This window comes from Mauremys reevesii, linkage group 1 (assembly GCF_016161935.1).
Source record: "Mauremys reevesii isolate NIE-2019 linkage group 1, ASM1616193v1, whole genome shotgun sequence".
Taxonomy (NCBI): domain Eukaryota; kingdom Metazoa; phylum Chordata; order Testudines; family Geoemydidae; genus Mauremys; species Mauremys reevesii.
This window is the reverse complement of record NC_052623.1, coordinates 89,949,186-89,975,864: the sequence shown is the minus strand read 5'-3', so window position 1 is coordinate 89,975,864 and position 26,679 is coordinate 89,949,186.

Sequence of the window (26,679 nt, the reverse complement as noted above, 5' to 3'; positions counted from 1 at the left end):
GCAGATCGAGGGACGTGATCATTTCCCTCTATTCAGCATTGGCGAGGCCTCATTTGGAGTGCTGTGTCCAGTTTTGGGCCCCACACCACAAGAAGGATGTGGAAAAATTGGAAAGAGACCAGCAAAGGGCAACAAAAATGATTAGTGGGCTGGAGCACATTTTATGAGGAGATTCTGAGGGAACTGGGATTATTTAGTCTGCAGAAGAGAAGAATGAGGGGGCGGGATTTGATAACTGCTTTCAACTACCTGAAAGGGGGTTACAAAGAAGATGGATCTAGACTGTTCTCAGTAGTAGCAGATGTCAGAACAAGGAGTAATGGTCTCAAGTTGCAGTGGGGGCAGTTTAGGTTGGATATTAGGAAAAACATTTTCACTAGGAGGGTGGTGAAGCACTGTAATGGGTTACCTAAGGAGGTGATGGAATCACCTTCCGCAGGGGTTTTTAAGATCAGGCTTGACAAATCCCTGGCTGGGATGATTTAGTTGGGTTTGGTCCTGCTTTGAGCAGGGCGTTGGACTAGATGACCTCCTGAGGTTCCTTCCAACCCTGATATTCTATGATTCTATGATTCTATAATAGGGCTACTAATTGCTGTAAGGGAGTTCTGAGGTAGGAAATTAAGATTTCAAGCCACCAATACTCAGAAGAACTTTGTGATGACCCTGGGTGCTATTTCATTCCCAATTGGGAGTACCCTAAACTGCTAGTATTTCTGTCCTACCAGAAATCCAATGAGCCTTCTGTGGGATGTATGACGGTCCACATGAATGTAAGCATCTTTCATGTCAAGAGCAACAAACCTCGTGGGCTTTTTTTTCAGGAAGGAATGTCTATGTAACCATGAACAATTTTAATTTGCAAATAAAAATATTTAGCCTAAGCCAAGATGGGTCTCCAGCCTTACTTTTTCTTGGGAACTATGAAATAGTGGGTGTAGAACTCTATGCCATGATACTATATTGTGAGGAGCAAGTCCACTTCCTAGCAGAGGATCTCCTTGTGGGAGTTATTCCAGAAGTGGGTCCAGGAAAGAAACATGATGGTGCAGCTGGAGTGGATGATATCTTGTACTGACTTGTCTGCTGTTATGGGCCTTCAGTTGTGGGTCAAGTATGGTAGACAGCCACCAAAGGTTTGGGGATGGCATCAATGATAGTTTGCAAATCTCAAGTATCTTGTCAAAAACAACACTGGGTGTGTAGATAAGGCTGGATGGCTGCTGTCAAGGTGGATGAGGCTGTATGCCTTGGCCTTTGCACCTTCTGGCACTTGTGCGGTGGTTCATATGGTCATTGATGGTTGAAAGGTGGTGGGAGAGATTTTGCCTTATGTACCCATTTCTGATATTTCCTCTTCAATGCTGGAGTAGGGTCCCAGGGACTTTAACAAGTGCAAAGACTCATCTGTCTTCTCGTTAAAGAAATTAGATTTTTAAAGGGCCAGTCATCAGGGTGTTCTGAGTCTCTCTGGGGAACACCAAAGAGTAAAGTCACTATTTAGATGGCATTACTATGGCAGGTGCCATGGTTCTAGATGCAATATCAGCCACATCCACTGAGGCTTGAAGCAAAGCCTTTGCCACAAATCTATCCTTGCCAATAAGGGCTTGGAATTGGGTTCTGTCCTCACAAGGGAGTTTATCTTTAAACTCCAGAAACTTGGAGTAGTTCTTAAAATCATACTTCTCTAACAGGGCCTGGTAATTAGCAATTCTAAACTGGAGGCTTGTGGCTCACAATACTTTCTTTCCCAGAAGGCCAAGATGTTTAGTGCCATGACAGGAGTGCCATTCAGATGTTGCTGCCTAAATGTTTCTGTGTCCGCTTCTACTATTAGGAATTTGGGGGCAGGGTGTTGCAGGTACAAAGTACCTACAAAGTAGGGTTGCATGATGCAGATTTGTGCTACATCATTCTGGCTTGTTCCATGATGGCTTTGTTTACTGAAAGAGCCACTTGATTGGGACCAATGAGCTGAAGAATGTGCACACATTTATGCTGTGTATAATAGACTTCCTCAAGTGGAATCTGAAATTCAGTCCCACCTATACTGTGGGTACTGTGGATCCAGTTCAATGTCTACCTCTTCCACATACTCTAGTGGAGCCAGTTGTTGTCTAGGGGAAGAGGGTTGTAAGACTCTCATACAGATCCAGGGTGCCATGTATAGGGATTCCCGGGCCATTATGATGTTCAAAAGCTGATTAGGGGGAAACTTATGGTATTGGGTACCATCAGTTGCTTGCAGGGTAATCATGTCTGTACAGAGGGTAGCTCAAAGGTAGTCTAGAAGCCATATCTTGGCTAATCTCTTTTTGTGGAGCTGACAGTTTGTCCTGGATACCAGATTCAGCCAACAAAGAAAGTTGGTTCTGGATCCATCAGCAGTACCATCAGTGCCAGTGCATTTAGACTCAGTTGTACACAGAGCAAGGGAGAAGCATCCTGTACCTGAAGTTTAATCCTTCTTCTGATGTCAAAACATCCCTCACAAGGACTGGATCCAAAATCAGAGTTGATTGTAGGTATGGGAAGGTGAAGATATTCTCCAGGGCGTTATAAGCCTCAGTCCATCCTGGAGTACAAGGAGTCCTGGAAGTCAGTATTATCAGATCCAGTGCAGTCACTGACTTAGTGGACAGTGGGTCCTTCTGGGATCAGTCCAGTACTGTCAGAGAAGAAGATTCCCACCTGGAGCTCTTGGTTGGTGCCAGCAGATGATGAATCTTTGTTTTTCTAGCTGTTGCCAGAATCGGTGTTACTTGATCCTTGATCCTGTGAGCCTTATCTTCATGGTCAGGAAGCCTAAGCAGGCTAAAAACTTTAGGAACCAAGTGCGAGAATTTACCAAATTTGGAAGGAGTTGGGGAAGGATTCTTTCTCTTAGGAGCAAGTCTGGAAAGGGATCTGTTCTTGTGTTTGTGAAAGGAATGTCCCTTCCTCTCATGAGACGCCTGAGACAATGATTCTTCAAATTTATCAGAAGTAGCCTTGTTTCAGAGCTCCTTCTTGGAGGGGTGCTATTTGAGGACCAAGGCCAATATATAGAGGGGTCTCTCTGGCCTTGATCTGATTAGTATCTCCTGGATTTCTGCATGAGGTACTTCCTCAGTTGAAGCTCTCATTGTTTTCGGGTATGAGGAGAGAAAGAGCAGCAGATCCTGCACTTGGCAGAGATGTGTGCCTCTCCAAGGTAGCTAAGGATGCACTGGTAATCATCACTGATTAAAAAGGAGCAAGGACAGGAGACACAGGTGTTAAACCCAGGGATTGTGGGCATAGTTCTTCTCCTGGGAGAAAAATGGAGAAGGTCCCCGATGTGGGGAAAAACGAATCTACACTACTAAAAACATTAACCCCTCCAGGAATATCTACAATTACATTTACAGATCAGGAGGACAGTGCAAAGATAGCTTTGGACACAGAAGATTCCAACTTCCAGGACAGATGGTGATAAGAAAAGGTGGTTGGTACGCACCTCCCTTGTACCCTCAGGACTGAGCATGAGGAGCTCAAAGGTGCAGGCAAAACCAAACAGCTATATCTCACACAATTTTTGAATCTCAGGCACATGGTGCACATGAATACCCATGTGTGGAATACACATAAGGACCAGCACTCAAAGAACAACTGTTCTTCATTCCAAGGGATTTGGCAGCCAGTCTGAAGTGCTATATCTGAAAGTATGAAGTTTCCAAGCCAATTCTACCAGAAAATCAGAGCTTGGATAGCTCAGTGTTCCTTTGGTTTATGTTGGGATTTAGAATGTGGTGTCCCTTGGCCATGTGGATGGGAAGGACTGTCCTTTCACTGTACTGTAAAGCAGACTTGTATCTGTTTACATCTTTATCACAACTTGATATTTAAAATCTCCTTGTTGTGTATAGAGTATTTAGAAGCCAAGATTATATTTACATATATCTCCATGTGAACAGTGTTGAAAATACATTCATTTGTAAACATATTTAACAGCATGATAGTAGCTTGTTGATCACATAATCTGATTGTAATTAGCAATGCAGCATATTAACAGGAAAGAGACCTGAAAACAACTGACATGAGTCATTGTCGCTATACACAATAAGTATAACAGGAAGTATAATTTTAGTTTTTTGAAGTGGTGCTTCTGTCAGTATATGAACACTAGAATATTGTGATTCCATGTCTTTTCCTTTAGATAATGGGCACCTTAAGTATTTTGCATTAACTGTTCTGCAATGTGAATACAAATGAATGTTACTGTAAAGGGCTTCCTATCATTAGTTGTCATGTTTCAACTACAAACCAACTCCAAAATCAGATTCAACAATTACAGTTCTGAATGGTATCTGTAAGGGAGCAACTACAGGTTAATAATGAAGTAATTAATCTAAAAGGAATAATATCTGTTTTAAATTGCTGCCACTTATGACAATATTTTCCAAGCCTGAAAAAATATCAGTAAAACAGACAAGAAGAGAAGAGAGAGTGTGAGAAAGGGGTAAACCTATGTATAAAATTAACATTTCCAATTATTTTTAAAATAAATGCAAAAAATATTAAGTGAAATCCCCATATTAATCCAGCATTAAGAACGTACATTTGAAAATCAGGAAATGTAAATGTTGGGTATCCAACAATAATATCAACTTGGCTCCATTGCAAAGCTGCTGTTTTGTGTTTTGTTTTGTTTTCTTATTTTGTAGTCAATATTATCACTGACAATTATTATTATTTCCACATCCAGAAATGTGCTAGGCCCTCAACTGAACAGATAAACCCGTCTTTATCCTACATTGTTTGCAATCTAAAATTAAACAAGTTGCAATGTGTGAAGATAGCAATCAGAAGGATGGGACAGGAGAAAAGGCACATGCAAATCACTAATATTACATAGGGACATAGGGCTATTATGTGTACTCCATGATTGTTCCATTAAATGAATTTGTATCTATCTCTCCCTCCACATTCTCCAAAGAACCAGCTGATTTAAAATGTATGATGATTTCAGCATTGCCAGCCCTCGGTATTCAAAAATCATACATCGGGCTCACAAAAATCATGAAACTGGCTTAAAAATCTTGAGAAGGGAAAGAGAGCTGATAAGTGCTCAGAATCCCCGCTGATGCCTGAACAGGATCAATATTCCTAGCCCAGCTGGACTATAACTGTAATCATTTTCATCCAGTTTCACTCTCTGATATGCCAATGATCCCTGATAACAGAAAATGTGTTTTTAGTCTTATTCATCTTTTCCATGTTACTGTTCAGGCATCAGCGGGGATTCTGAGCACTTATCAGCTCTCTTTCCCTTCTTTTCTGAAAGAGAACTTTCACTGGAGGAAGAGAAAGAAAATCGATGAGTCTAAGATGTTCAGTAGAAAGAAACAACAGGATTTGGACACTGCTTGTATGTGTGAGGCATTCTCTATAGTCTCCTCTTCCCGCTTCTTGCACAAGTGTGCTCACAGTTCTTTGTGGAGTGTGAGATGCCCTCAGCAGTGCAGGTAGGGTGGTATGATCCGGTATGCCATACTAGCAAGACATTTATAGCTGCTGCAGCATACCATAAAGAGGAGAAGAATGTGGGACCTCTGGGTGGCCCCACACCCACAGCTCCTCTGGTGCAGCTGTACCACCCCCAGCCCTTCAATGCAGGGTCTCCTCCATTTGTACAGCATCCCCACTGGAGGACAGGGCTGCGGGCAGGGCTGTGGACATACAGCAGCTGTGCTAGAGGAGCTGCGAGCATGGGACCGCCCAGGGCCCCCACGTTCTGCTCCTTTCTCCGCTGCAGTTCCCAGAAGAGCCCTGAACCATAGGACTCTTCTGGGAACCGCAGCAGGGAAAGGAGCAGAACCTGGGGCCACTGAGTAGCCCCATGCCAGCAGCTCCTCTAGCATGGCTGTACTGCTCCCAGCTCCTCCTCCCCAGGCCTGTCCTCCAGCAGGGCTGGCTGCTGTACACTACAGATGGAGGAGACTGTGCATGGAAGCGCTGGGGCAGTACAGTTGCATCGGAGGAGCTGCGGGTGTGTGGCCGCCCAGCAGACATGCCAAATGCACACGAAAACCACAGACATTTGGCTTGTTTTTTTGCTTATTTGGCTTGTGAGTTGCTTGTTGGCTAGTTTTTGGCTTGTAGCTTGTTACTTGTTTGGCTTGTAGCTTGTTGCTTCTTTTTTTTTATTGGCTCCTGGCAAGCAGGGCCAAGGCGGGGGCAAGCAGGGGCAAGAGACAAGCAGGGGCAAAAGGGGGAGAGAGTCAGGGGTGCACAGCAAGTGCACCACAGTCCCAGACTTCACACCGTCGGGGATCTAGTCACATAGAGTGTTGGGGTTCATAGGGATTGGCTTATTTTGGCCTTGTTTTGAAATTGGATTCGCTTGATTTTTGGCTTATTATGAAAGTTGGGGTGCTTATTTACCACATGAAAGTTGGCAACTGTGCCACACTGTGGTCGCATGTTCTGCTTCTCCAGCACAGTGGGAGGAGGACAGAGCCTTCTCTCAGGTAAGGGAGGTGGATCATGGGGATGGGATGGGAAAAGCATGGGGGCCCCAGTGGGCAGGGTGGAGTCATGTGGAGGGTCACGTGAGGAGGTCATGTGCCTCCCCCTGTGCCACACCCCCATTCCAGTAAGAAATGGATTCCACTTGCACCACTGGATGCCCTTTAGAAAATAGATGGACATACACAAAATCATGGGAAATCCATGGTTGCTGAGAATTCTGGTTCTGAATACTATTTGGAAATGTTCACATCACAACAGGGCTGGTGTTCTCCTGTCAATACCCCCCTTTCCTTACTGCTCAGATGACCTTTTCCCCTATTTTGAAATAAGCAGAGGATATGATGGCTGATATTGATAAGTACTAGCTTCACAGTATATTTAGCGGGAAACTGCTTAAATACCATGGTCATAGGCACTAGATAAAATCCTAAAATTGATATATGGATTATTATAGCATATTTGCTATGTACTCCAGGATTTGGAATTTGTAATGAGATTTCATTCAGACCAATTTAATTAATCTGAAAATGTGCTATGTCACGTTTTACAAGTATATATACACACACACACTTGTATATATATATATAAATAAGAGATACTTGTAATATATATATATATATATAAATAAAAGAAAAACCTTCCTCTGTTAAGTTGCCAGTTGGAGTGCATGCTCTAAATTCAATAATAAAATATGCTACTTTATTAGTTCCAAATTATTTCACTTTCTTTAGGCTAGAGAAAGTAATAATAATCTACACAGTGTACCACTAAGATGAAAGAGCTCTCTGTAAGACATATAGGTTGTAAGTACAATACTCCAGTTACATAAAGCGTAAATCCCAAATTAGGAGATTCACTATACAAGAAGTGGCTCTCCACAGTACCATCCATTTTTGTCTCCTTTAAGAAAATTTGTCTCAAATAAGCCTTCAATGTAGAGCAGTATCGTAGAAAGAAAGTGTATATCTCGCTGTTAAATGTAATACCAATGCATGTTTAATTTACACAGAGATTCCAGATGTGAATTCACCATTGAATCCTTGAATTTGTCCAAATGCGAAAAATAGAATTTAGATGTTGTGTTACTATTAATTTATTGTTTGTATTTTAGTTAAGGGGAGCTGTCCCTTTACAAACAATGTGAGGCAGTTGATGGTAGAGACAGTGTTTACAGGACATGCATGGGAGATTTTGTCTGTGTCCAGACAATGGAAAACCTGGTGTAATATCCAAAAACGTCAGAATTTGTATTTAATAAAGGTATGTTTCAAGAATTAGACTTTTTTGTATGTGCAGGGGAAGTTGTAAAATTAGCACTTACTGGGAGTCTGGGTGCCTCAGGGAACAGCTAATAAACTGCATGGCCTTTCACCTGTAGGGCCCAGTTTGAGTCCAGCCCAGCTCATTCGGGATTAAAAATTGTTCCCATCTAATCTATTTTGGTGGCCCCTACAGCAGAGGAGTTTGTGTTACTACATTACAAACTTGCCACTAGATTTTGCACTAATTGGCAGACTCAGTAGAGAGGCCAAGAACTCTCTGGGTCTTGCCTCCATCCCCTTACTGGCTGTACCAAGGTTGAACCATGCTGGGAGGTCAGTGTGTGTTAGAAACCTGTGCTGCTGCAGACTGCAGGTAAACAAAGGACTCAATTAACTAGGGCTCTCAAGACAGTGCCTTTCACCACCACTAAATCCACACAATACTTTTAAAACAGAATTTTGCTTGTACTCTGTATGTGGGAGGAAACATGTTTCCATTATGTGTGTGTAGACTAATCCAAATCCCTATCTAGGGTCTCTACAAATTATCACAGTACAAATACTAAATAATTGCAGTTATGTTATTTTTTGCAAATAAACTCATTAAATAACTGGCTTAGAAGGTCACTTGGATCTGCAGAAAACTAGGCAGCTGTGGTATTGAATTGTTTTGCTGAAAAATAGAGTGGAAAACAATGATCTGACCTAGAAATAATAAAATACTTTCATGGCTGACATATTCTGGTAAATACCTCATTTTTATATTGGGTTTCCATAGTAGTTACGTGTTTTGAGGGGTGAGAAGGGAAGCAGGAAGTAGACAGACATGGAAGAAAATCTATTTTTCCCCTGATTTTTTCCTGCAAGGTTAGTTACTAAAAGAAGAAGTTATAGTTTTCCTGTTTCACCATTTTTATGCCAGGTGTTTATTTTTGATATTTATTCTCCAGATTTCCTTGCATCTAATAGTCCTCCTAATCCTTCTGCTGCTCCCGTAATTTCCTGTCCCACTTTCTTATTTAAGTCTTTTAAACTTATTTTAAAGCTATTTGACTTTTTTCATTGTGAGTGATGGACCATTCCTAAGCAGATCACTCTATTCTATTTTTCTTTCACACTCAGCTGAGATCTGAACTCTTTTTTGAGTTTCTACCTTTCAAAGGAGGGAAATTAATATTATTTAAAGACCTTAAATAAAATACTGCGGTGGAGAGGGTACTTGGATTTTACACACATCTACTGCACTTATTTCAAAACCGAAATGGACATGCACAGGACTTCCATTTCTGTCCCTCAGTGACTGGCATCAATGTAAATTAAATAGGTATATATCTTAGGGTCTTATCCATCCGTATGTGAGTGCCTTCCATGTAAAATCATAAAATAAACTGTGCCTCTTAAAAACAAAAGTATAAGGGCAAAACCAAGGGTCTCAGTACCTAGTCCCAGTAGTGGGCTTGAGACTGAATATCTATGGGGAAAGGAATCCTTACCCCAGGGCTGTATAATCATAGTGGAACTGTTCTGTGGAAGCTATTTCAGACTAATAGCTGAGGTACCACTGTTCAGTCTCAAAATACTCACTGTAAGTGTGTGGTTAGGGGGTAGTAAGGACCATCAGATCTGTGCCATATGCCCCAAAAAGACATGTTACTCTGACTTCTATTAATCCCCAAAGCCACATTAATCAAAGGGATAACAGCCAGATAAAGTCCAGAGGAAATAAATGTAACCAAACGTATTCATGCAGGAATGGATTGTTAGAATCTTGGAAATTTTCACTGCAGCTGTTTAAGGACCAAATTATTATCCTGGTTGCACCAGGAGAAAACAAAATAGCTTCACAGATCTGAATGAAGGTACTCCAGGTGCACAAAGAAGTAACAGAGCAGAATCCAGATGTAGCCTTATAGCAAAATCAGCACTTCATAAATATCAAGCAGTGCCATTATGTAGCAGTGTATATTTGGTAATCATCTGTAATCCCTTTGATGTATCTGGCCCATTATCTCTACTGCAAATAACTGCAACAGAAAATGACAACTGAGGTGTTACTGTGCTAACAAGCAGACATTATATCATGAACATTGTCACACATTACTGTCATATGAGTCTAAACAAAGGCTTTGCAAGCCTGGAGAAATAAAGTGCTTTTGATTATTTAGCTTGATGTTTTCAGCCACCTCATCTTTTATTAGAAAAAAAATAAGAAATGCACAAAGCAGCATTTTTTGTTATTAAACAATTAAAACTCAGTTTAGTCCCACTTTATCTCTAACCAAGAGGTCCAATACATGAAATGGTTTTCCCCTTAAAGGTACAATTTGGACTGGATGCTTTGTCGACTTGCACAGAATAATGATAATTTATATGTGCTGTCTGCTTGTGCTATGTTAATTCCTTGTTGGAGTTTAATTAGCCTTTTGGCACTACAGTGATTAAGATGCACCCCGTTTTAGCAAAAGTCATGTCCTGCTTTTAGCTGACTGTCAATCTATTCCTGTTCTCATATCTGGTTTTCATAATTGTCCTTAAAACTAAAAATTAAGAACTGTTCTGTTGCTTGGAAAATCAGCATATTTCATAGAGTAGCTTACCAACTGCACTAAAAGAATTAACCACAAACCCTATGCTATTGGACCTGTGCAGCTCTGCATACTTACCCAAGCAGTGTGGCATATTCTGCTTCCAGTATTGCCTCTTCTTTTTCTCGACAGTCAAATTATACCTACCTTAGTTCTAGTTATGCACATGACAAGAGTCTAAAATTAGACAAAACATATTGATCATTGTAGGGCAAAGCACTCTTTTATTACATGTTAGAATGGCTTATCAGACACAAAACCTTTTATGCCTCCCCAAATGAAAACTCGATACTTTCTCATTGTCAAGGTGATAATTTACATTTACTGGCCTTCCACTTGAATAAAGTCTATAAATTCACAACCGGAGTATGTCAGTTCTCTAAAGCAGCTGAAACATTCTTCTACAGACCTTTAAGTGAAATGATCTTAAGGGACTGTGAGCTGATATATGGTCTTTCATGCTTCTTGTCACCCAAAGTTGTTATCATGATGTAGTAACTGCAGCCATTCATAAATAAGAATACTTGACTGATCTATCAGTGCATTAAACTTATCTGGCTTTTTTAACAAAGACTGTCTGCAAATAGTTACAATTTGCTGAAACTAGTCTTATTTTCTTTTATTTAATTTCCAGTTGATTAAAGGATGACTTAATATTCCACTTTAAATAGTGCTAGAATAAAGAATGTATGATCCTGATAATTTATTTGTATTTTTAAATTTAACTTTTTAATACTTCCAGTTTGACGATAGTAATGCAGTCAAACTACCTAATATTTACAGATGCTCAGATCTTCTGGGTACCTCTAAATTTCAGACTGAGAGCTTTGTACCAAAATGGGATAAAATACAAAATCCTAAGAAAAAGAGGAAAGTTATGAGAAATGAAGAGATCTTGCTCTCTTTTAAAAAACGATACTAATGTATATAATTCCTGCACTGTTTCCCATTTAGTCTGGTGTGAAAGCCAACAGATATCTATACACCACTTAAGGTTTGTTTAAGGCTTCCAGTTAGGTATTGAGTGTGTTTTAAGTGTTGCATAGGCCGTGATTGGGATCTTTACACTTGAAGGGAGCAAACCTGGACCTCTTTTACAGGGAAGAGCATCTTTGCAAGCAGGTTGGCTAACCTAGTGAGGATGGCTTTAAACTAGGTTCACTGGGGGAAGGAGACCAAAGCCCTGAGGTAAGTGGGGAAATGAGATACCAGGAGGAAGCACAAGCAGGAGAGTGCAAGAGGGGAGGACTCCTGTCTCAGACTGAGAAAGCGGGATGATCAGCGAGTTATCTTAAGTGCCTATACACAAATGCAAGAAGCATAGGAAACAAGCAGGGAGAACTGGAAGTCCTGGCACAGTCAAGGAACTATGATGTGATTGGAATAACAGAGGCTTGGTGGGATAACTCACATGACTGGAGTACTGTCATGGATGGATATAAACTGTTCAGGAAGGACAGGCAGGGCAGAAAAGGTGGGGGAGTTGTATTGTATGACTGCTCAGAGCTCCAGTATGAAACTGCAGAAAAACATGAGAGTCTCTGGATTAAGTTTAGAAGTGTGAGCAACAAGGGTGATGTCGTGGTGGGAGTCTGCTATAGACCACCAGACCCGGGGGATGAGGTGGACGAGGCTTTCTTCTGGCAACTAGCAGAAGTTACTAGATCGCAGGCCCTGTTTCTCATGGGAGACTTTAATCACTCTGATATCTGCTGGGAGAGCAATACAGCAGTGCACAGACAATCCAGGACGTTTTTGGAAAGTGTAGGGGACAATTTCCTGGTCCAAGTGCTGGAGGAACCAACTAGGGGCAGAGCTCTTCTCGACCTGCTGCTCACAAACAGAGAACAGTTAGTAGGGGAAGCAAAAGTGAATGGGAACCTGGGAGGCAGTGACCATGAGATGGTCGAGTTCAGGATCCTGACACAAGGAAGAAAGGAGAGCAGCAGAATACAGACCCTGGACTTCAGAAAAGCAGACTTTGACTCCCTCAGGAAGCTGATGGGCAGGATCCTCTGGGAAAATAACATGAGGTGGAAAGGAGTCCAGGAGAGATGGCTGTATTTTAAAGAATCCTTATTGAGGTTGCAGGAAAAAAACATCCTGATGTGTAGGAAGAATAGTAAATATGGCAGGCGACCAGCTTGGCTTAACAGTGTAATCCTTGCTGATCTTAAACACAAAAAAGAAGCTTACAAGAAGTGGAAGATTGGACAAATGACCAGGGAGGAGTATAAAAATATTGCTCAGGAGTGAAATCAGGAAGGCCAAATCACACTTGGAGTTGCAGCTAGCAAGAAATGTTAAGAGTAACAAGAAGGGTTTCTTCAGGTATGTTAGCAACAAGAAGAAAGTCAAGGAAAGTGTGGGCCTCTTACTGAATGAGGGAGGCAACCTAGTGACAGAGGATATGGAAAAAGCTAATGGACTCAATGCTTTTTTTGCCTCTGTCTTCACAAACAAGGTCAGATCCCAGACTGCTGCACTGGGCAGCACAGTATGGGGAGAAGGTGACCAGCCCTCTGTGGAGAAAGAAATGGCTTGGGACTATTTAGAAAAACTGGACGAGCACAAGTCCATGGGGCCGGATGCGCTGCATCTGAGGGTGCTAAAGGAGTTGGCATATGTGATTGCAGAGCCATTGTCCATAATCTTTGAAAACTCATGGTGAACGGGAGAGGTCCCAGATTACTCGAAAAAGGCTAATGTAGTGCCCATCTTTAAAAAAGAAAAGGAGGATCTGGGGAACTACAGGACAGTCAGCCTCACCTCAGTCCCTGGAAAAATCATGGAGCAGGTCCTCAAGGAATCAATTCCGAAGCACTTAGAGGAGAGGAAAGTGATCAGGAACAGTCAGCATGGATTCACCAAGGGCAAGTCATGCCTGACTAACCTAATTGCCTTCTATGAGGATATAACTGGCTCTGTGGATGAGGGGAAAGCAGTGGATGTGCTATTCCTTGACTTTAGCAAAGCTTTTGACACGGTATCCCACAGTATTCTTGCTAGCAAGTTAAAGAAGTATGGGCTGAATGATTGGACTATAAGGTGGACAGAAAGCTGGCTAGATCGTCGGGGTCAATGGGTAATGATCAACAGCTCCATGTCTAGTTGGCAGCTGGTTTCAAGCGGAGTGCCTCAACGGTCGGTCCTGGGGCCGGTTTTGTTCAATATCTTCATTAATGATCTGGAGGATGGCGTGGACTGCACTCTCAGCAAGTTTGCAGATGACACTAAACTTGGAGGAGTAGTAGATACGCTGGAGGGTAGGGATAGGATACAGAGGGACCTAGACAAATTAGAGGGCTGGGCCAAAAGAAACCTGATGAAGTTCAACAAGGACAAGTGCAGAGTCCTGCACTTAGGAAGGAAGAATCCCATTCACTGTTACAGACTAGGGACCGAATGGCTAGGAAACAGTTCTGCAGAAAAGGACCTAGGGGTTACAGTGGACAAGAAGCTGGATATGAGTCAACAGTGTGCCCTTGTTGCAAAGAAGGCTAATGGCATTTTGGGCTGTATAAATAGGGGCATTGCCAGCAGATCGAGGGATGTGATCATTCCCCTCTATTCGACATTGGTGAGGTCTCATCTGGAGTACTGTGTCAAGTTTTGGGCCCCACACTACAAGAAGGATGTGGAAAAATTGGAAAGAGTCCAGCGGAGGGCAACAAAAATGATTAGTGGGCTGGAGCACATGACTTATGAGGAGAGGCTGAGGGAACTGGGATTGTTTAGTCTGCAGAAGAGAAGAATGAGGGGGGAATTTGATAGCTGCTTTCAACTACCTGAAAGTGGGTTCCAGAGAGGATGGATCTAGACTGTTCTCAGTGGTAGCAGATGTCGGAACAAGGAGTAATGGTCTCAAGGTGCAGTGGGGGAGGTTTAGGTTGAATATTAGGAAAAACTTTTTCACTCAGAGAGTGGTGAAGCACTGGAATGGGTTACCTAGGGAGGTGGTAGAATCTCCTTCCTTAGAGCTTTTTAAGGTCAGAATTGACAAAGCCCTGGCTGGGATGATTTAGTTGGGAATTGGTCCTGCTTTGAGCAGTAGGTTGGACTAGATGACCTCCTGAGGTCCCTTCCAACCCTGATATTCTCTGATTCTTTTTTTGTACCAGCTTAAATAGATTTAATCTTCATTAACATCTCACCTGATAAAATCTATGTGAGTGTACGTCAGGAATCGGCAACCTTTGGCACGCAGCTCGCCAGGGTAAGCACCCTGGTGGGCAGGGCCGGTTTGTTTACCTGCCACGTCCGCAGGTTTGGCCGATCGTGGATCCCTCTGGCCCCGGTTCACCGCTCCAGGCCAATGGGGGCAGCAGGAAGTGGTGCATGCCAAAGGTTGTCTATCCCTGGTCTACACCATTACCCAAAATGTCTTAAATCTGAACTCCTTACTCAGGCAAATATCTCACTGAAATACGGAGTCCAAGATTGAGCCCAAACTGTTTCCTCACTATCTCTGTACCTTAAACATTGAAGTATCATCCCACAAGGAAGTCAAACACATTATAGCTAAGCTTGCACAATGCCCTCCACCAAAGAGACTTTGATGATAGATCCCAACTAATACACTAATGCCTCACCAACAACCTTCACAAGCTACAGCAGGCAAGGATACCACTACTCAGAAGAAGTTATGAACCTAAATCTCCACCTCACCCAAAGATCCTCAACCACATAAAACAATGTTGTCTACAGTCAGGGCTACAGTGCATTTGTCCTCATTGCTCTGACATTGGCAGCTTGGTAAATGAGACAATAATTTTTTTTTCAGTAAAGAAGATGGAAAATTGCTCATAGCGTTTAATTGATGAAACTGCTTTAGAAGGAAGGCACTAAGAATGAACCATATGCTTCAGTGTTCTCAATAGTTATGCCAAACACTTCCTTGGTAAGTACAGTCGAGCAGTAGAAATCTATAATGTGGCCATCCCAGGCACAAAGGAGCTTTCTGCCATTCTCCTAGCCTGCACTCCAGGATGCTTCTCTGTCATTTTGTATCACTGAATAGCCCAGAAATGGTTCCAGGAATCTCTAATAAGAATACATTACTTACAGACTAGGATAGCAGTATAAAGCCAATTACAAAAGCTTCCCCACTGGGCCATGTGGATTTGAAGATATATAACTCTTGTAACTGCACAGTTAAATTTCTAAGCAGTCTGCCTTTTGAGGCAGTCACCATTTTGTGATGCAGAACTGATGAACATTGGAGAGGAGACAACTGTGCTCTCTCACAGAGACTTTGCTATGCTTATTTCTGTTTCATTTTAGATTAAGGGAAACAACCAAAGTAATTCAGACTTTGTTCTTCATTTATGGAAAAAACATGGTATGACTGACTGCAATGAAACAGAATGAGACTAACTCAAGTCCACATCAGAATGAATACACCATTTGCTGCTTATACCCATGCTTCAAATCAAATTAGGGGAGGATTATCCCATACCACCACTTCTCACTTTTGCTGGCTCTAAGAAAGAAAAAAAATATTTATTAAAAGTTGGAGCATACATCACTTCTTCCCTCTCATCACAAACTGGGTTATTTAAATGCTAGCAACTGAAGTCCACATTTTGAAGACTGAATTGAATAGAACAATGTATATATGCTCTATAAATAATTTATGATGCATCTTCTTGAAGTCTGGTGATATGACTCAGGATATGAGCCAATTAAAATCAAGTTTCTCCTGACTAGAAGGCAAATTGAAAGCAAAACATTATTTCACTCATACATTCTGCTTCTACATCAAATGGAGAATAGATCTTAAAAATTTAATATCTAGCTCCAGTTAAGCAGTATGATCTTGGGGGGGACAAAAGGGTTTTTGTCGTCTCTCTGCTGGCCTATGGGGAGAAGTATACACTGTCCTTAGAGGGAAAACTACTACATTCTAGTGACCAGAACTATTTTTAGAGATATTTTCTTATCTTTTCTGTTTGTATTAATATTCTTTGCGAAAAAGAAAATTAGACATAAGTGATATAGCACCAGAAACAATAGTATCCCCTCATCTCTGACATTATTTTGAGCAGTTTCAAACTTCGTTACACTCTGGCTACAACACGGAAATTGCTCTCTCATGTATAAACAAACTTCTTCTCCTGATCGCTCCTTCTTCCTCTCCATTCCCCCGTCTACATTGCAGGCCTGGATCTGATACTTTTCTTTCTCAACACAGGCCTATCCCAGGACCTTCCTTCCTATTCCATCACTTATTTTTAAGATATTTGAGTGCAGAGGACCCCTTTAACCTCAACATGGTCTTTAATCTTGTGCTAGTTAGGAAATTTTCAACTAAACTATTTCTTGTTGAAAAATGCCAATTCATCAAAACCCAAGCTTTTTGCATGAAACGGTCAATTTTCATGAAACTTTCATCTGAAAGGTTTCTCAGATCCAGGATGGAATTTCTGTTTGAAACATAAGAGAGCGACCAATCCCAGAATAGTATTCACCTGGGATATGCAAGACCCAGGTTCAATTCCTTACTCCATTTGGTTTAGACTAAGGACTTGAACTGGGGCTTTCTGCCTCCCCACTGAGTGCCCTGTACCATGTTATTTGATAGTTTGGGATGGGTCTTTCTCAGTTTCTGCTGTTGGAGCTCTGCCACTTTGTATTAATAATTAAATATTTAGTGGGTGAGATCAACTCTAGACCAGTGGTTAGGTGAGTTACCTGGGGTGTGAGAGACACTGGTTTAAGTCCTTGCTCTGAATGAGGCAGAGCAGAACTGGGATCTTGCACAGTCCAGGTGAATGACCTGACCATCGGGGGGGGGGAGAGAGAGCGAGGTCTCAGTTTTGTCCCAGTGCAGAACAAGAAAAAAATGAAAGCTAAAAAAAAATTAATGGGACAGGAAAACAGTTGCCTTCCAAGCTCTACTTTAACCTGATCTCATCTAGTCTAATCTCCACAGCTGGCTTGTTTGCAGCATTTTATCCTCTCCCCATCCATACCTCCAAACTATTTTTTAGGTTGGTGGGGCAGGGGAAGAATGGTGACGTGAGACCAACATGGATCCAAGCAGCAACAGCATAGGAAGTCTCTAACACACTGCTCCTCCTCCTTTTGGGTTAAGTCCACCATATCATTTTGGAAAAGTCTGCTTGAAGCATTTCTGTAGACATTAATCGGTAGGAGACTATCAGGGTGCATCAGGGCCAAGGAAGTGCAAAGCCTAAGCTGGCTAAAAGGAGCTGAAGAGAGGGTGTTGACTTGGGAACTGGATGTTTTCCCAACTGGTTCTTTTAGAACCAGGACAAACCCTGTTTCTCTAGAAATAGCTAGGATATTGAGTCTTTCTAATGAATATCTGGAATACCCTAAGTCTTTGTAATTAATACACATGATATTGATAATAATTTAGTTACCCTATTTTATGCATTTTAGGTTAAGGTTCCTCCTTACTTACTAGTGATGTTACAGGAAATAAAGAATATAAACAGTGTACTTTTTAACAGTCATTCCATATATGACCTTACTAACTATTTGTCTAGTTCTCAACACCATGTTACACTTTCAGTATTAATAACAGAGACATGATATGTAACTACGCAACCATAATCAGCAAAATCTATTTGTGCAATTCAGAAAAAAATAGAGCTGAGAAAATTCATTTTAGCAAATATTTACTCAAACAAATTTACTCCTTTTTTCTGTTTGTCAGTTATCTCTAATTTTTACATCTTTGTTCACTATTGCTCTAAATGGGCAATGAGTGCTTTTTCCAGCTTATGGCTTGTTTACAAACTAGTCATTTATACTGTGACTTTGACTATTTGTTTTCTTATGCTCACAATGTCTGGCTGTTTACCCAAGAAACATGGTATTAATTCTGTTCCCCGCCTGTATGACTGAAACTTTTATAAACAAGGAGAGACACCTAAGATTTCAGTATGCCTGCATGAACGTTGAGCATAAGACTTGCTTTCTAGGAGTATTCTTTCTGAAAAGAAAAAAAAATCATTCAAACTAAAGTAATGGTTTTTGTTTGAAAGAATGTGCATTTTTTTTTAAATGTTATTATTTATTCACCTAAATATAAGACTATAAACATTTGTTTGGTAAAAAACTATATTCAGAGTATTTGGCTGTTGGATTTTAAAAATTAAATGTTACATTCTATGTAAATATTAATTAGAAACTAGTTATTCAGGGATGCAAATGCAAACTGCAGGGATTTGCAAGTTATCTGATTCAGCAACACTGGATAGCACAGTACTTTGTGGGTCAAAATAATGAGACAACATTTCATGGAATTCTTAAAACAATCCAACATCTCAAAATTGAGTCTTTGGAAATGTAATTCTACTGTTTGAGGGATGAAAGCATACTGATGATGTATGTAGGCAATACTTCATTAAAGTGTTATGACTCTGAAGATAGCTTCATTTAATATATTGCTCCCTAATGTAACCTTGACTGGCAGAAATTAGTTTCAGGAGATCTAAGCTGTTAAGGTTACTTCAGAGGACTTTTCATATTTTCCTGATGTATGACTTACATAGTTTTTAAGACCCTTTTGACCTACTAAAGCTTTTTAAAAATGAAATGTTTATGCGGTTGTTTATCTTTCAAGACAATAGCTTGAAGTGCAACCAACAATATTTAGCACTTAGTTACTAAAGAGGTAAGAACTCCTTTCCAAGTGTAGCCCTTGCTGGGGCACTCCAGCTCCAGAAGAGTGATAGAGACTCTTATTCATCCCTCCACAGGGGATCAGTGACCCCCCTGTGAGGGTTTGTGCCTCTGGTTACAGGGTAGTATGGCCTAGTGTCCAGAGTCCATAGAATCGTCCCTGGTTGCAGGGCAGTACAGCCTAGTGGCCAGAGTCCATAGAATTGCCCCTGGTTGCAGGGCCATATGGCCCAATGGCCAGTGTCCATAGAATCACCTCTGGTTACAGGGTAGTAGAGCCTAGTGGCCAAAGACTCTCCCACTCCACTGGGTCCCGGCCTCTGGCCTTAACCCTGGCTCAGCGGGGGAGGGTGTTACCAAAACATGCTGAGGCTTCCCGGAGGCAAGGTACCAGTCCATCACCCTCCCTCCCGGGTTGCTTCCTCCCGGCTTGAGCATGGAGGCCTACCACAAGTCCCTAGGTTCTCTGCGGGCCTCTGGGTCAGTTGCCTCACCTGATTCCTCCTCTAGTAGGGCTTCGAGCTGGCTTGGAGAGACTTCAGTCCCCAGCGCCTCTGCGAGTGGTGGCTGGTCCTTCGCAGGAGTTTCCCTGTCAGGTCTTTCCCCTGCGGCCGCCAGCCCAGACTGAACTGGGCTCCCTCCTTTTATACTCCCAGGGCACTTGGAACATGCCCAGTAGGGACAGGGCGGGACTTCTGCCATCAGTGCTTCTGGCCTGACGCTACTAGGGCTGCTGTGGGGCGGTGCTTCCATGTCACACCCCCTTTAAAACTATTGGGCATTAAGTTCTTTGCACTCTGTGTCTCCATCTAGTGGCTATATAAACTTATACAACATAATGGCCTTCTATAAGAACAGAGTAGGATAAAAAACATTTTATTCCCAGAAAGGATAGGGGTACATTACAAAAAGGGAAAGGGAAAAGAGAAGAGAATCAACTAATTAAAATAAATCAGTAACCAACCAATTCCCACAGCAATAAATACAAAATTATCACAAACTACATAAAAGTACCAAAAATGTCCCCAGAGTCTCCTCATCAGCCTTAGCTGATTGGTGAAGTTGGAGCTCAAAGAGAGGGGCTGGTGTACCTTTCTGAGAAGCCACTAGGTATCCCTTTCAGGGGTACTGAGTTCCTGGTAACCTTAAGCTGTACCTGTTTCCTGGTTCCCATGCAGAAGAGGGCTCAGCTGACAGAGAGCCTTGACAATGGACCAATGGAGTGTGGTTTGTTGGGTTGGTCTCCGGCCATCTGGCTCAGAGAGTCAAAACTGTATCTCCCTTTTTTTTGCAGGGAGCAACACTTGGTCTGCTTCTCCTCTGGATCTTGTAACCTAACTCCCTGAAGTCAGTTCTTTCCCACAAACACTGTCACCACCTAGGGTTGCCAAATTTCTACTCACACAAAACCAAACACCCTTGCCCCGTCCCTCCTCCAAGGCCCTGGTCCTTCTCCGAGACCCCTGCTCATGCGATCCCACCTTGTTCTGTCTCTCGCCATCCCCACCCTCATTCACTCGCTCATTTTTACCAGGCTGGTTCACAAGGCTGGGGTGCAGGAGGGGATGAGAGCTCCAGCTAGGGGTGTTGGCTCCAGGGTGAGGCCAGAAATGAGGAGTTCAGGGTTTGGGGGGGGGCGGGCTGAGACAGTGGATTGGGATGTGGGAGGGGGTGAGGGCTCTGGGGTGGGACCAGGGATGAGGGGATTGGGATGCAGGAGGGGGCTCTAGGCTGGGGTTGGTGCCGAGGGGCTCAGAGTATTGTAGGGAGCTCCCGGCTGAGGCAGGGGGTTGGCGTGTGGTGGGGATACCAGCTCTGGGCTGGGGGTGTGGGTTCACATGTGGAGCCAGAAATGAGGAGTTTAGGGGTGTGTGAAGGGGCTCCAGGCTAGGGTAGGGGTGTGTGAAGGCTCTGGCTGCGAGTGCAGTCTCTGGAATGAGGCTGGGGATGAGAAGTTTGGGGTGCAGAGGATGCTCTGGGCTGGGACCAAGGAGTTCTGAGGGAAGGAGGGGGAATCATGGCTGGGGTAGAGAGTTGGGGTGTGGGAGGGGTGCAGGTTTGCAGGCTCCGGGCAGCGCTTACCTCAGGCAGCTCCCAAAAGCGGCGGCATGTCCCCTCTCTGGCTCCTAAGCAGAGGTGCAGCCAGTCTCTGCGCACTTCCCCATCCGCAGGTGCCACCTCCGCAGTTCCCATTCACCACAGTACCCACCTGCCTTAGCTCTGCTGTGCCATGGACCTGACTTTTAAGCAGTGCTGACCTGAGCTGCCACGGTCCCTTTTCGACTGGGTGTTCTGGTAGAAAAGCCAGACACCTGGAAACACTATCACTGACTGGGCTCATCTCATTCCTGCTCAGGGCTATCCCAGCTACATGCAGGCTCTCTGGGCCTGCAGTTGTTTGCCTGAATTGTCTGTTGGGCTCGTGGTGCACTCCTCTGAGTCTCTCTGAAGTAGATATGAGGTAGGCAGTATAGTAGCATCCCTTTTGAGGAATCAGAATATTTTGTTACTGTTGCTTTTTTGTGAGTCTTGCCAATTCAAAGATTATTAGCTTATGCCACCTGCCTCTGATTTAGACATTATATTAGACAGGGGAAGAAGCAATTCTCCAGTCAACAGGTGATTAATGTTTTATTTACTGGATAGGATCAACAAAATTATAATAGGGACACCTAATTTCACTCAGAAATGTTGATTGAATTACTGCCTATTTAATAATAGATGTAAAAGCTTTATGGGGGACTGATCCAAAGCCTATTGAAATCAATGGAAGTCTTTATATACTCTATTAGTTAGTTTGACCAGTTGACAAACTGTGGGCCAAGAATGAACCAGCAGCAATTTTTCCAGCCAGAGTTTGGGACACTCACTAACAGGGGATAGAGAAACTCACACCTGCTTTACTAAAGCTAAGTTTTAGACCATTTGGATGGATGCAGATACCAGTTCTTTTCTGACTGAGATATCTAAATATTTTTTGGCCAATATCTATTACCTTGACATGCCAAGTACCAGTACAAGTGAAGGGAAATTAACATCAGAGTGTCTCACTCCTGCTATCCCTGAGGCAGGGAAAGAAAAGCCTTCCTGGAAGAGATTAGATAAAGACATTAGTAATTGTTTAGCTACTGAGTGAAGGAATCAGCTCAGCAGATTTGTGGAAAATATGTTCAGCTGTTTGACCAATATATGGGACTTTTCACGGATGGTAAAGTACACAATGTATTAAAAGATTCCACAATGGTGGAAGTGTTAGTGTAAACGAGGCCATGGGGTAACTACAATTTTTTTAAGTACTATGTTCTCTAGAGCTGATCCACCCCATCTTAATTCACTCTTTCTAATTAGCTATTCACCCAGCATCCCTTTCTATTTGCTATAGGCTACAACAATTTTCCCGATTGGTCAGTGACCATATGTACAGTGATCAGCCTGGAAAAAATCAGGCAGATGTGCTAGCTGAGATACATATTTTGCTAGCTATGCTGAGAATCTCAGAATCATTAGCCATGAACCTTAAATATACAAGGGAAAGGCATTTAAAGATAAGTAATTAACATAATCTGAGGCCCCTTAGGGAACAGATCCTTACATTTCCCTTTACAATGTGTCATCATATGTTAACCAAGACTATTAAAACACTGACATTTAACTAATTAGTTGTCTAAAGAAACTTATGTTTCATTAGGAGTCATTGAGCCAAGCTTTTTTGAAATGTAGTTATGAAGTAATTGTAACCGCGTCTGCAGTTATATTTCCTCAAAGTCAATGAAGAATTAACAATAATGTGCTCAATAGAAACTAAATTTAGGTACTTTCATAGATGACATCCAAAAAGGCTATATTAAGTGATGTTGGATGACATTACTTATAAAAGTAGACAAGATGTCAGCAGAATAGTGCTCTTGGGTATCATTATCCTAAAATGGTAGCATTATGTGATATTACCCATATTGATTCCTAATGTAAACATATGCAAAGTAAGGGCCATAAACCAACCTTCAGGAAAATTCTTTGATAAGAAGCAGGTGGTACAGAAAAGGATTCTATCTAAGATTTTGGTACAAGTAAAGATATTAAATGATTTAGAATGATCCTACTAATCAGTTCATTTACTGGTTCAGCTGAGAATTTCAAGCCCAACAAGAATATTTTGTTCGTATTCATGCTCAAACTGTTTTGTAAATATTAACAAGAAGATTGTGGTTTTAAAGCATTGGGCATATTTGAGGGAGAGGGGAGAGGAAGAGGATAAATGCTTCTAAAACAATCTGCTTGAGGTAAGGAACACCACCTCCCAGAGTACTGCAGACACATGATAATCCTGAGAATCCCTGCTATGTTATTTTATTGAGTGCAGTATGTGCACTACATCTGGTAGCTAAGCTTCAGTCATATCAGGGCTTCACCTTTGCACGTGTCCCCACGTCCCCCCATTTGGCAAGTCTAGCATCCCAATTCACAGTTAACTCCCTAAACCTTACATGGTGGGAGTGTGAAACCCAGATTTATGACGGGCTGCTATGCAGGGATGCAAGGGCGTTGAAGGTTCGAAAGCTCTTTGCACTCTTTTGCCACACTACCATATCCATGCATGTTATTCACAATTGAACCCTAACTAAATACAGTTCACCAGACCTTTGTGTTGTGGTAGATAAATACCCTTTTTATTGATAAGGAAACAGTCCATATTCTAGCCAGTGACAGAACTTAGGAAGGCTCCTGGCCTACAGTCCTGAGCTCAGATTACTAAACCATCTCTATAACACATTATGGACATTTCCGAAGTGATGTATGTACAGCATCAATGAACAACTTATATTTACCTGTCACCGATTAATTGGCCCTTGGTGGTGGCTTCAGTGCTGGGAATCACTGAAAAGCTAGACAAAATAGACTCAGTTTAGCAACAGAAAGTCATCGCTATCTGTACCATAACCAGTTCCAGCTAATTCACTTATTGGTGTGTGCCACTGCTGAGCATGTTAAAGATATAATGCACTAGAAATATATTATTTGGGGAATGTAGAAAAATGAATGCAAAATGGCACCTTTTTTTTTCTGAAGCTGGGAGAACATATAACATAGTCAGCTCTGTATATAGGAACATCCTCTAAGGTGTCAAGAAGTGGCATATCCAGTCATTCTTAGAGGGTGAAATCCACCTCTGTGCAGAAAGCCAGCACAAGGCTAATTTGAACCCTCAAATCAGGGTTTAAAAAGGACTTAAGTAGTACACAGACCTCATGCTGGCCTCCTGCATAGAGGTGGATTTCACTTTGGGGGGGGGGGCATTGCAGAAATGACATTAAGTTTCACACGTTAAATAGTATTCTACAGAATATTTAAGTACTTCCAGGCTTCACATAATCTGAACCTATGGACAATGTCAATAACCCGGAGGGTTTTCTAACAGATGTAATAGGCCTTGTTCTATCTGATCTCCCACAGGAAGTTAGACATCATCAAGACAGGCTTAAAAATATTACTGCTATTACGTGAAGTCTGTGCTCTTAAAAGTTAACAACATTACCTTTAAACATGTACAAGAAGAATTTTGTTCCCTGTTCTCACATAAGGATATGTTCTTTTAACTGATGTCTTTGCTTGTGAGAGACACTCCTTTCTAGTAATGACACAATAAATAATTTCAAGTCATTAGAACCAAATTCACCATATAAAAAACCGTTTGATTAGCAGCACAGAATAAGAGATATAGCACTCAGGAAGACATTCAACTGCACCAGCTTTTTTTAATAGTTTAGCTGTTTGTAAACTGTTAAGATAATTGATTACTCATCCAATTTGATTAATCAAAACATTGTATCAAAGAGGAATTCAAAATTTAATACCAGAAATAATTTTAGGTCAGCTCTGAAGTTATAAACAATTACAAATATAGTAGCTATAGCAAACAGGCAGAGGTTGAAGAGTAATTAAGTTAATATTGTATAAATATCCACAGGATGTTTTCTAAATCCACAGGAAACTTCACTAAATGCTTGGAACACCAAAGAAACAATGTAGTGAACTGCAGCATAAAAAATAAATTTAAAGGAATCTACTAAGACAAGAGAAAACAAAAGCAGAACAGAATAAAATAGCTTAGCTCACTATATAAAAAAAAGAAAGCTGATAAATATATTAGCTAAATGAGAGAATCAAGTCTAATCTTAAAACTGAACTCCTCAGTTTAAAATTCTACTGAAAGAGCACTGTAAGGCTCAGGAGAAATCTTTGCTATGAGAGGTACTCAGTAAATTGGTCTAAAGAAATAAAATTTATTCTCTTCCCTTCACACACACAAATTCAGCTTTCCTAATGTTATGTTCACAGCATACACATAAAGAAGTTATATAAAAACAAATACTTTTGCTGCAAGGTTGAAACATAACACTACTTTACTTGTTATGATTCAGAGTGAGAAAACACAAGAACCCCAAAACAGAGAGAGAAAGGGACAAAACAAACTGACTCTCATTGCATGTTTCCCTACAAAATCCCTGGCAAGAAGGACCAGGAAAATTCCTAAGAATTTAATTTTAGCACAGTTTTTAATACACTATACCAAAATATTGTTTGTACACTTTATTAAAGCACCAGTTCTACTACATCTTAAGAATGTGCTTAATTTAATACTCTGTGAATAATCCACCAAATCAATCTCTTACTTGTGCTTAGTTTTAAATATGTATTCATGTATGTGTAGAATTGTACACTAAGGTTGTAGGCAAATACATTGATTAATAGAAAAAGGAACTGGATATTAGGATACTCTTCTTTAAATAGGAGTTATTTTTTGATGGAGGCATGGTTAACTTTTGCATGCAATTTATATTTGAATATATATTTATAGGTCTTCGACAAACAGTATAATGATCAAGGATTATAATTTGGGATCCACTGATTAGGATATTAATGAGAATCAAACTCAAGTACAGAGTTAGATTTTAAAGTTGAAGGATGAAACTTTATTAACTTTTAACTTTAAAAGAAGGTGGAGGGCTAACCTCTCTTCCCTCAAAGTGTCAGGCATTTACTTAGGTCCACTGTGGCATTAATGGGATCATGCTAAAGGTATAAGATGGGGTAGAGGCAGTTTGAACCTTCTTGAACCCTCTAGGTTTTCATCTCACTCTAGGAAAGCAAGCCACACAAACACATGACCAGGTACTGATGAGTTAGTACAGTCATCCAATGTCCATTACTATTGACACCATGGCCCCAAGCCACTTACTGACCAGGGTGATCACTACAGTACATAGATTTACTACAGTAGATTAAATGCACAGGCAGAAAGTTAGAGCAACAGTGGCCCATCTGCCAACACACACAACTCTTACAGGACTGTGCCACTGCAGTAAAGAGTGCAAAACAAGACTTCTATTCATCTACAATCAACACTACACAACCACAGCAGCAGAGCCATTTCACACAGTGAACTAGCCAATCAGTAAAGACAACAAACCCAAACATCAACCCCTGTGAAGCATGTGTCAGCATTCTTTCCTAATAAGATCAAGTGAATACATATGGAGCTAAGTGGAATAAAAAATGCCACCCTTGACCTTATAGTATCATCCACCCCATCATCCATGACAGGACTACAAGGTACTGCTAACCTATCTACATGACATAGAAGTAGAAGGTTCAGCACTATAGTGGCTTTGATTGTTCTTTTC